Source organism: Leptinotarsa decemlineata, unplaced genomic scaffold (genome assembly GCF_025532065.1).
Source record: "Leptinotarsa decemlineata unplaced genomic scaffold, Ldec_3_MD MMD2_tig00026347_RagTag_RagTag, whole genome shotgun sequence".
Taxonomy (NCBI): Eukaryota; Metazoa; Arthropoda; class Insecta; order Coleoptera; family Chrysomelidae; genus Leptinotarsa; species Leptinotarsa decemlineata.
Window position 1 is genome coordinate 2369009 of NW_027412698.1, and position 12362 is coordinate 2381370.

The window sequence follows — 12362 nt, forward strand, 5'->3', positions numbered from 1 at the left end:
TGCTTTGAGGCTTACGCGGGTATAGAAATGAAAAAAAACAGTTTCTGATTACCTTATCTTGAAATAACAAAATATATTTTTTTCAAATGAGAGCTTAATTCATGGTGATTTTGGCAAGAGTTGCAAAAATTTCTTGCATTTCGATTGTTGTGAATTTGATAGCTGGAAAAATGTAGGGAAAAAGTTAGCGATGTGCCGAGTACGGTTTACTCAGTCAGACTCGATTCCTGCTTCAGAACTCTCCTACTCGAATACCAATTCATTTAATTCGAGTACGCTGGACTCGATTCCGGTACTCGAGTTAGGAAGCATCGATTCGTACTCGCTAACTCGATTCTATTTATGCGAGTCCAACTGACTACTCGAGTCTCGTATTCGAATTTTTTAACTCGCTCGTACAAGCATTGCCAACCGTACTATTCAAATCGTGTTCATACATTTTTGGCTCTGTACGATGTATAGTCGCCAGCACGTTAAGCTATACAAATAATGTCAAAATTTCTGTAATCGATTTTGAACTTTAGAGCGAAATTATAAGGTTGGTTTCCGTTTGAGAAAATTTGATGGATTACCCACCGTTCGATCGTATATTCCTAATCGTTCCCAAATTATACGATCTTTTCAAACATTAAAATAAAATAAAAAAAAAATATCCGATTAATTTTATTTGTCGATATAAAAAATCAATAACAATTTACAGTTGTTTTTTTTATTGATAATGCACTTATCTAACCATTTTTAAACTTGAACAATCTTTAAACTTCTTTTCGTATTTTGAGAACGCATCCAATTATTTTAAAACTTCATAGCTTATCGATGAGATTTATATTTTTCTTTCATAAATATGAAAAAGTAGAAAGCCAAAGTTTTTCTTAACTAGTACTTGATGCATCAGATTAGTGTATGAGTAATTGTTTGTGCAACGGGACGATCCCACGAAGACTGTAGTCGGACATTATAAACAAAGTCTCACGGAAGCTTTCTGATAATCCACAGATTAACTGTCAACAACAACTGACAGCGGAAACTGTGGACCATTTCTAATCCGAATAAATAACTGTTCAATACCCACAACATAACTTTGACACGCAAACTGTGTTTTGAATTTTTTTCAATTCAAATACTGTAAAGAATTTACACACGCCCTAAGAAGCCATTGTATGGCGAAACACGTGTTCCGGTTTGAGAATCTGTAAGGTGAATATCTCACAATGAAGTGATTTTTGAATACGTAAGCTTTGAAATATTTGAAAAATACAAAAAATTAAAGTTGTTAGCATGTGTTAAAAGCAAAAAAATATACGTTTCTGATTCATTAACAACATAAAGTTCGAGCCACACTTTTTCTTTCTTTGAAATACTTTATTTTTATCATAGTCGAAAAATTTTTCATGCAATATATACATTTTATGTAAGTCCAGTTACTGCGCTGGCGGAAGACAAATCAAAATTCCACAATCCATGATGAGGCTGTTGTTCTCCTCATATGAGCACACTAAGGAAACTTGATCACCTTGATGATAACTTCTGCCATGATTCTACCTAACGAATCGTAGGAATATAGAACTAGTATTAAGAACACTGATGCTATCAGTTAAACACAATCAAAACACTTTTACAACTGGGTCCGTGATCCAGGAATATCTTATATATGCTTGTACAACCCCCTTCTGTGTCACTAGAGTACCTGTTGAGTACCTGATTACCAGAACCAACCCTGAGCACAAATACCAACCATGAGATTACAAAAATAGGAGTATATTGAACCCATTCGCAATGCAGCAGAATCGTTCGAAAATTTTAGAGTATAAAAATTTTATTTGAGTTGCTCATAGAATGAAAACAATCACATTCAAACATTTCACTACATTACTGAAGTTTTTTCACAACACCAAACCGCTATTTTCACACCTCGACACTTTCAAGAGGAAGAGGAAGCTCAGTAAATTAGTATGCCAAACTAGTTCGTTATAGTAATTTCATTGCTCAGTAACCAACTAGATACGTGCTTTGAGGCTTACGCGGGTATAGAAATGAAAAAAACAGTTTCTGATTACCTTATCTTGAAATAACAAAATATATTTTTTCAAATGAGAGCTTAATTCATGGTGATTTTGGCAAGAGTTGCAAAAATTTCTTGCATTTCGATTGTTTGAATTTGATAGCTGGAAAAATGTAGGGAAAAAGTTAGCGATGTGCCGAGTACGGTTTACTCGAATACCAATTTATTTTAATTCGAGTACGCTGGACTCGATTCCGGTACTCAAGTTAGGAAGCATCGATTCGTACTCGCTAACTCGATTCTATTTATGCGAGTCCAACTGACTACTCGAGTCTCGTATTCGAATTTTTTAACTCGCTCGTACGAGCATTGCCAACCGTACTATTCAAATCGTGTTTATACATATTTGGCTTTGGTACGATGTATAGTCGCCAGCACGTTAAGCTATACAAATATGTCAAATTTCTGTAATCGATTTTGAACTTTAGAGCGAAATTATAAGGTTGGTTTCCGTTTGGGAAAATTTGATGGATTACCCACCGTTCGATCGTATATTCCTAATCGTGCCCAAATTATACGATCTTTTCAAACATTAGAATAAAATAAGAAAAAAAAATATCCGATTAATTTTATTTGTCGATATAAAAAATCAATAACAATTTACAGTTGTTTTTTCTATTGATAATGCACTTATCTAACCATTTTTAAACTTGAACAATCTTTAAACTTCTTTTCGTATTTTGAGAACGCATCCAATTATTTTAAAACTTCATAGCTTATCGATGAGATTTATATTTTCTTTTATAAATATGAAGAAGTAGAAAGCCAAAGTTTCTCTTAACTAGTATTTGATGCATCAGATTAGTGTATGAGTAATTGTTTGTGCAACGGGACGATCCCACGAAGACTGTAGTCGGACATTATAAACAAAGTCTCACGGAAGCTTTCTGATAATCCACAGATTAACTGTCAACAACAACTGACAGCGGAAACTGTGGACCATTTCTAATCCGAATAAATAACTGTTCAATAACCACAACATAACTTTGACACGCAAACTGTGTTTTGAATTTTTTTCAATTCAAATACTGTAAAGAATTTACACACGCCCTAAGAAGCCATTGTATGGTGAAACACGTGTTCCGGTTTGAGAATCTGTAAGGTGAATATCTCACAATGAAGTGATTTTTGAATACGTGAGCTTTGAAATATTTGAAAAATACAGAAAATTAAAGTTGTTAGCATGTGTTAAAAGCAAAAAATATACGTTTCTGATTCATTAACAACATAAAGTTCGAGCCAAACTTTTTCTTTCTTTGAAATACTTTATTTTTATCATAGTCGAAAAAATTTTCATGCAAATATATACATTTTATGTAAGTCCAGTTACTGCGCTGGCGGAAGACAAATAAAAATTCCACAATCCATGATGAGGCTGTTGTTCTCCTTATATGAGCACACTAAGGAAACTTGATCACCTTGATGATAACTTCTGCCATGATTCTACCTAACGAATCGTAGGAATATAGAAGTAGTATTAAGAACACTGATGCTATCAGTTAAACACAATCAAAACACTTTTACAACTGGGTCCATGATCCAGGAATATCTTATATATGCTTGTACAACCCCCTTCTGTGTCACTAGAGTACCTGTTGAGTACCTGATTACCAGAACCAACCCTGAGCACAAATACCAACCATAAGATTACAAAAATAGGAGTATATTGAACCCATTCGCAATGCAGCAGAATCGCTATTTTCACACCTCGACACTTTCAAGAGGAAGAGGAAGCTCAGTAAATTAGTATGCCAAACTAGTTCTTTATAGTAATTTCATTGCTCAGTAACCAACTAGATACGTGCTTTGAGGCTTACGCGGGTATAGAAATGAAAAAAACAGTTTCTGATTACCTTATCTTGAAATAACAAAATATATTTTTTCAAATGAGAGCTTAATTCATGGTGATTTTGGCAAGAGTTGCAAAAATTTCTTGCATTTCGATTGTGTGAATTTGATAGCTGGAAAAATGTAGGGAAAAAGTTAGCGATGTGCCGAGTACGGTTTACTCGAGTCAGACTCGATTCCTGCTTTAGAACTCTCCTACTCGAATACCAATTTATTTTAATTCGAGTACGCTGGACTCGATTCCGGTACTCGAGTTAGGAAGCATCGATTCGTACTCGCTAACTCGATTCTATTTATGCGAGTCCAACTGACTACTCGAGTCTCGTATTCGAATTTTTTAACTCGCTCGTACGAGCATTGCCAACCGTACTATTCAAATCGTGTTTATACATTTTTGGCTCTGGTACGATGTATAGTCGCCAGCACGTTAAGCTATACAAATATGTCAAATTTCTGTAATCGATTTTGAACTTTATAGCGAAATTATAAGGTTGGTTTCCGTTTGAGAAAATTTGATGGGTTACCCACCGTTCGATCGTATATTCCTAATCGTTCCCAAATTATACGATCTTTTCAAACATTAGAATAAAATAAGAAAAAAAATATCCGATTAATTTTATTTGTCGATATAAAAAATCAATAACAATTTACAGTTGTTTTTTTTATTGATAATGCACTTATCTAACCATTTTTAAACTTGAACATTCTTTAAACTTCTTTTCGTATTTTGAGAACGCATCCAATTATTTTAAAACTTCATAGCTTATCGATGAGATTTATATTTTCTTTAATAAATATGAAGAAGTAGAAAGCCAAAGTTTTTCTTAACTAGTATTTGATGCATCAGATTAGTGTATGAGTAATTGTTTGTGCAACGGGACGATCCCACGAAGACTGTAGTCGGACATTATAAACAAAGTCTCACGGAAGCTTTCTGATAATCCACAGATTAACTGTCAACAACAACTGACAGCGGAAACTGTGGACCATTTCTAATCCGAATAAATAACTGTTCAATACCCACAACATAACTTTGACACGCAAACTGTGTTTTGAATTTTTTTCAATTCAAATACTGTAAAGAATTTACACACGCCCTAAGAAGCCATTGTATGGCGAAACACGTGTTCCGGTTTGAGAATCTGTAAGGTGAATATCTCACAATGAAGTGATTTTTGAATACGTAAGCTTTGAAATATTTGAAAAATACAAAAAATTAAAGTTGTTAGCATGTGTTAAAAGCAAAAAAATATACGTTTCTGATTCATTAACAACATAAAGTTCGAGCCACACTTTTTCTTTCTTTGAAATACTTTATTTTTATCATAGTCGAAAAATTTTTCATGCAAATATATACATTTTATGTAAGTCCAGTTACTGCGCTGGCGGAAGACAAATCAAAATTCCACAATCCATGATGAGGCTGTTGTTCTCCTTATATGAGCACACTAAGGAAACTTGATCACCTTGATGATAACTTCTGCCATGATTCTACCTAACGAATCGTAGGAATATAGAACTAGTATTAAGAACACTGATGCTATCAGTTAAACACAATCAAAACACTTTTACAACTGGGTCCGTGATCCAGGAATATCTTATATATGCTTGTACAACCCCCTTCTGTGTCACTAGAGTACCTGTTGAGTACCTGATTACCAGAACCAACCCTGAGCACAAATACCAACCATGAGATTACAAAAATAGGAGTATATTGAACCCATTCGCAATGCAGCAGAATCGTTCGAAAATTTTAGAGTATAAAAATTTTATTTGAGTTGCTCATAGAATGAAAACAATCACATTCAAACATTTCACTACATTACTGAAGTTTTTTCACAACACCAAACCGCTATTTTCACACCTCGACACTTTCAAGAGGAAGAGGAAGCTCAGTAAATTAGTATGCCAAACTAGTTCTTTATAGTAATTTCATTGCTCAGTAACCAACTAGATACGTGCTTTGAGGCTTACGCGGGTATAGAAATGAAAAAAACAGTTTCTGATTACCTTATCTTGAAATAACAAAATATATTTTTTCAAATGAGAGCTTAATTCATGGTGATTTTGGCAAGAGTTGCAAAAAATTCTTGCATTTCGATTGTGTGAATTTGATAGCTGGAAAAATGTAGGGAAAAAGTTAGCGATGTGCCGAGTACGGTTTACTCGAATACCAATTTATTTCAATTCGAGTACGCTGGACTCGATTCCGGTACTCGAGTTAGGAAGCATCGATTCGTACTCGCTAACTCGATTCTATTTATGCGAGTCCAACTGACTACTCGAGTCTCGTATTCGAATTTTTCAACTCGCTCGTACGGGCATTGCCAACCGTACTATTCAAATCGTGTTTATACATTTTTGGCTCTGGTACGATGTATAGTCGCCAGCACGTTAAGCTATACAATAATGTCAAATTTCTGTAATCGATTTTGAACTTTAGAGCGAAATTATAAGGTTGGTTTCCGTTTGAGAAAATTTGATGGGTTACCCACCGTTCGATCGTATATTCCTAATCGTTCCCAAATTATACGATCTTTTCAAACATTAGAATAAAATAAGAAAAAAAATATCCGATTAATTTTATTTGTCGATATAAAAAATCAATAACAATTTACAGTTGTTTTTTTTATTGATAATGCACTTATCTAACCATTTTTAATATTGAACATTCTTTAAACTTCTTTTCGTATTTTGAGAACGCATCCAATTATTTTAAAACTTCATACCTTATCGATGAGATTTATATTTTCTTTCATAAATATGAAGAAGTAGAAAGCCAAAGTTTTTCCTAACTAGTATTTGATGCATCAGATTAGTGTATGAGTAATTGTTTGTGCTGTGTTTACAGATTATCCAGGAATATCTTATATATGCTTGTACAACCCCCTTGTGTGTCACTAGAGTACCTGTTGAGTATCTGATTACCAGAACCAACCCTGAGCACAAATACCAACCATAAGATTACAAAAATAGGAGTATATTGAACCCATTCGCAATGCAGCAGAATCGTTCGAAAATTTTGGAGTATAAAAATGTTATTTGAGTTGCTCATAGAATGAAAACAATCACATTCAAACATTTCACTACATTACTGAAGTTTTTTCACAACACCAAACCGCTATTTTCACACCTCGACACTTTCAAGAGGAAGAGGAAGCTCAGTAAATTAGTATGCCAAACTAGTTCGTTATAGTAATTTCATTGCTCAGTAACCAACTAGAAAAAGTTAGCGATGTGCCGAGTACGGTTTACTCGAGTCAGACTCGATTCCTGCTTTAGAACTCTCCTACTCGAATACAAATTTATTTTAATTCGAGTACGCTGGACTCGATTCCGGTACTCGAGTTAGGAAGCATCGATTCGTACTCGCTAACTCGATTCTATTTATGCGAGTCCAACTGACTACTCGAGTCTCGTATTCGAATTTTTTAACTCGCTCGTACGAGCATTGCCAACCGTACTATTCAAATCGTGTTTATACATTTTTGACTTTGGTACGATGTATAGTCGCCAGCACGTTAAGCTATACAAATATGTCAAATTTCTGTAATCGATTTTGAACTTTATAGCGAAATTATAAGGTTGGTTTCCGTTTGAGAAAATTTGATGGGTTACCCACCGTTCGATCGTATATTCCTAATCGTTCCCAAATTATACGATCTTTTCAAACATTAGAATAAAATAAAAAAAAAATATCCGATTAATTTTATTTGTCCATATAAAAAATCAATAACAATTTACAGTTGTTTTTTCTATTGATAATGCACTTATCTAACCATTTTTAAACTTGAACAATCTTTAAACTTCTTTTCGTATTTTGAGAACGCATCCAATTATTTTAAAACTTCATAGCTTATCGATGAGATTTATATTTTCTTTTATGAATATGAAGAAGTAGAAAGCCAAAGTTTCTCTCAACCAGTACTTGATGCATCATATTAGTGTATGAGTAATTGTTTGTGCAACGGGACGATCCCACGAAGACTGTAGTCGGACATTATAAACAAAGTCTCACGGAAGCTTTCTGATAATCCACAGATTAACTGTCAACAACAACTGACAGCGGAAACTGTGGACCATTTCTAATCCGAATAAATAACTGTTCAATACCCACAACATAACTTTGACACTGTGTTTTGAATTTTTTTTAATTCAAATACTGTAAAGAATTTACACACGCCCTAAGAAGCCACTGTATGGCGAAACACGTGTTCCGGTTTGAGAATCTGTAAGGTGAATATCTCACAATGAAGTGATTTTTGAATACGTGAGCTTTGAAATATTTGAAAAATACAAAAAATTAAAGTTGTTAGCATGTGTTAAAAGCAAAAAAATATACGTTTCTGATTCATTAACAACATAAAGTTCGAGCCACACTAGTAGGATGTCAATGCCGGTTTGGCGTCATTTTGACTTCGGATGGTGAGTCGGATGGCGATGGTCCAGCAAGAAGTCGTTGGTCATTGTCGTCGGTGGTGGTGGTGTAGAAGAGTAAGACAACCCCTCAGCGAGGTTTGTGGGGGGTGGTGGTGCAAAGAGCAGTCTTTGCGTGTGTGTGGGTGTAGGAAAGAATAACAAGTGACAGGGGGGGGGTGTTGTGACGGGTGTTTGGTGTAGGTTTTCGTGGGTCCTACTTGTTGGACGTCTCGATTTGGGGTGTCCTCGAATTGGTCCTTGATTTCGGGGGGGGTCCTCGAATTGGTCCTCGATTTGGGCCCTCGAATTGGTCCTCGATTTGGGCCCTCAAATTGGTCCTCGATTTGGGCCCTCGAGTTGGACCTCGATTTGGGCCCTCGAGTTGGACCTCGATTTGGGCCCTCGAATTAGTTCTCAATTTGGGCATAAGAGCAATAATAATAATAATAATACAGGGTGTTGATGGAAAACACATCAAATACAGGGTGTGTACGTCCAACGTTGATGGTACGGTGATGTGACTTATGAGACGTTGCCAGGTTTTGAAATTAAGCGTGAAAATGACAATTTCCCTAGGCTAAGAGGAAATTTCTCAATCTCATTGATTTGTGGTTCAGGTTGGAATGAAAAAATTAAACACATTATAAATATTTATTCAAAAATCTTGATTCATAAATATTTTTTCGATTTATTTGATTTAAAATAGGATTAATAAGTTTTGCAGATTCTTCAATACGCCTCCTGAAACGCATTCGATCAACTGCCAAATATTCCCAAAATTTTCTTCTCGATTCATGGTAGGCAAACCTCCAAACAATCATATAATGGATTTCATTATGTTCTTCGTGTATAGTGACCGTTTTCATTGTGAAATCAGTGGTTTCAACTTATGTAGATATTTGAGACAAAATTTGGATATTTGCAGGAATGATACACTTGTAATGAAGTAGATCAGACCAGAAATTGTTTTTATATCAGATTCAGCACAAACTTTTAGAGGTGATGGGTGTGTGGTGGAAATCAATCTTTCTTTAACATTTCTCCAATGTGAATCCCCAAATGTTCTATCATCAAAAATGAGTCTTAATTTCCAAAATTTTGAAGTTTTTGGTATTTCAACACCCAAAACTGTCAATTGACCATCATTGACTGTAGATGAAATCATTTTTACCCAATTTGAGGGCCAAGATTCATTTTTATGTCCACCATTATCGAATGTAACAAATACTTCACTCACATTATAGGGTTGATTGATATAGAGAATATTTTGAAAAACAGCAGAGAGAATTATATAACTTGACATCAACATGTTTTACTATTAAGTGAAAAAAAATTTGAATTTGGAAGTTTTAAATATATTTTATGATTTGAGGGTAGGGGGAGGGGAAAGCTCTCAATGAAACTAAATAAAAGCAAAAGTTTGTGTAAATACGTATATTTTATGTATCAGGGGATATAATCATTTTTCATAACATCTCAATAGATGTGCTTCTTGACGATGTGATCGATGCCATTCAAGACTCCACTTGCAAAAGCAGAATTGAAGTGAAAAACTGACAATTGTTTGTAAACGTAAAAGAACATGTTTTAAATAGCAGATAGAAGCGTAGATGGGAGAAGGAGAATTTCATGGTTGATGAATAAAATAGGATTTTGTGGTAATGACCGAACAATAAAATTTATTTTTCGATCATAACAGTTTGTCAACAAGGAATTAGGTTTTTGATAAGGTTTATCAAAATGGGTGTGAAACTGAATGTAGGAATTTTGTAGCGTTCAAAACAGGAAGTTGTTTCCTGTGATAAGAAAAAGTTAATGGAAATTCGGTTTGAGATTTCAGTTGATGTTTTTTTCCCAGAGGAAGTTACTTCCTGTGATATACCAATTGAGGTTTTTTCGCAACTGGATTTTTTTCAAGTGATAAGAATCAATAAACAATGTGGTTTGAGATATCAGTTGATGTTTTTTCACAGAAGATGTTTCTTCCTGTGACATGTAGGGAGGGAGTGGTTTTCACGCCTTCATTCATATCATAAATACCAGAAATTTACCTAGTCGAATCACTTTCGCAGAGTTTATCATCAGCGTAGCACGTTGTCACACTGTGTTTGCTAAAAATACTAAGACAAACGACTTAGAAGTTACCAAAAAATTTTAACACATTTTCACCAACAACAACATCGTGAAACAAAAATGTAAGTAGATTTTTCATGATTTAAGGACTTGTGTTCAAATAGTTTCATTTTACAGATGGATATTTCTGAAATTAATGGCTGTACTCTTGCAGAATTGAAAGAAACTGTGAAATTATCGGAGTTACCAAAGGACGAACCACAAATCATACATGATATGAAAATTGTCAACAGCAAGTATGGGGAAACCACCCTCATAGATTTGGAGGAGACAAGTGTTTTTCTTCCACAAAGATGCACACCAGTGATGAAGAAAAATTTATCCAAATTCGTACCTAAGAAATACGGACTAGTTTTTCGAGGACATAGTTCCCAAAAAATTTTATTTGAAATTATTGAATTATAAAGGTTAGTAATTGTTAAGTTCAGGTGATATTTGTGATCATGGCTGAGGATATGGGTGTGGTTAGTGATGGTATAATTAGCATTTTTCAAAAGGCTTTTTCTGAAATTTCAAAATCCTCCACAATTTCAGAACGTGAACATTGGATTAAATTAGCCAATAAACATATTAGATTGATCAATAGAGCTATTTTGAATTCAGATGTGACTCACGGCACTTTTGTGAAATTGCAAACAAATTTATCTCACTTGAAACGCTTTCGAATGTTAGTCAAAAAAATATTTAATGAACATGTGGGTGGTGGTGGTGAATCATTAAAAGAGAAAAGAAGTGGAAGGGTAAAATGGGAGGATATTCAATCCTCTTTTGCAAGACGCATACGAACTGGAGTTATTATAAATTTGAAACACATAGATGTTGAACAATTTTTTGAAGATGCATATTTTCTTTTCAAAAATAGAATTACTCGTATTTTGAAAAAAAAAAGGACCTGTTAAAGTAAATTCTGTTTTTTGTGGGGAATATATCAAAAATAATAATAATCAATCCATGAGTGAATTTAAATATTTTCATTCAAAAAATGTTGTTATTGACCATGTGACTGAATTGAAAAATTGGTTTCAACAACATATCAAAGAAATAATTTTCAATAAATTATCCTAATTTCAGGAACGAGATAGTGGTTGGGCTTTAAGGGGTATAGTCAATTTGGAAATTAATATCAATAAATTTGAAATAGGAAATGGTTCATCTTTCATTGAACTTCCACATCAAATTGCCAAAAAAATGGCGTGTATCAATATTAAAAATAATGACAATGCATGTTTCGCATGGTCGATTGTCAGTGCTTTGTATCCAATTCATTCTGGAAATAATACAAATAGGACTTCTTCATACCCACATTTCTCACAAGTTTTGAATTTGAAGGATATTGAGATGCCTATGAAGTTGAACAAAATAACAAGATTCGAAAAGCTCAACAATATCTCTATTAATGTGTACACTTTGGAAAAGAAAAAAAAGAAATCAAAATTTAATGTAGTACCAGCTCGTTTGACTAATGATAAAATGGATAGGCATGTCAATTTACTACTGATTCAAAATGAGTATCATGTGAAACCAAAAAAATATGGGTCTTTGGAAACTGATGAGGATGAAACTGAAATTACATATCATTACTGTTGGATAAAGAATCTCTCTAGATTATTGTCATCTCAAGTATCAAAAAATGATCACAAGCTTTTTTTTTGCGATCGTTGTTTGAATCATTTCACTAGCCAAGAAAAAGTGAATGCACACCGTGTTGAATGTGTTGACATGAAGAATGAATGTAAAATTTCTTTTTCGAAACAAAAATTTATACAGTTCAAAGATTATGTTTTTAAGGAAAAAATTCCATTTGTTACATACGCTGATTTTGAATCATTACTTTTGCCATTCCAAGAGAAAAAAGACTTGAATTCATCTCGTTATCAAAAACATGTTGCTTGTAGCGCAG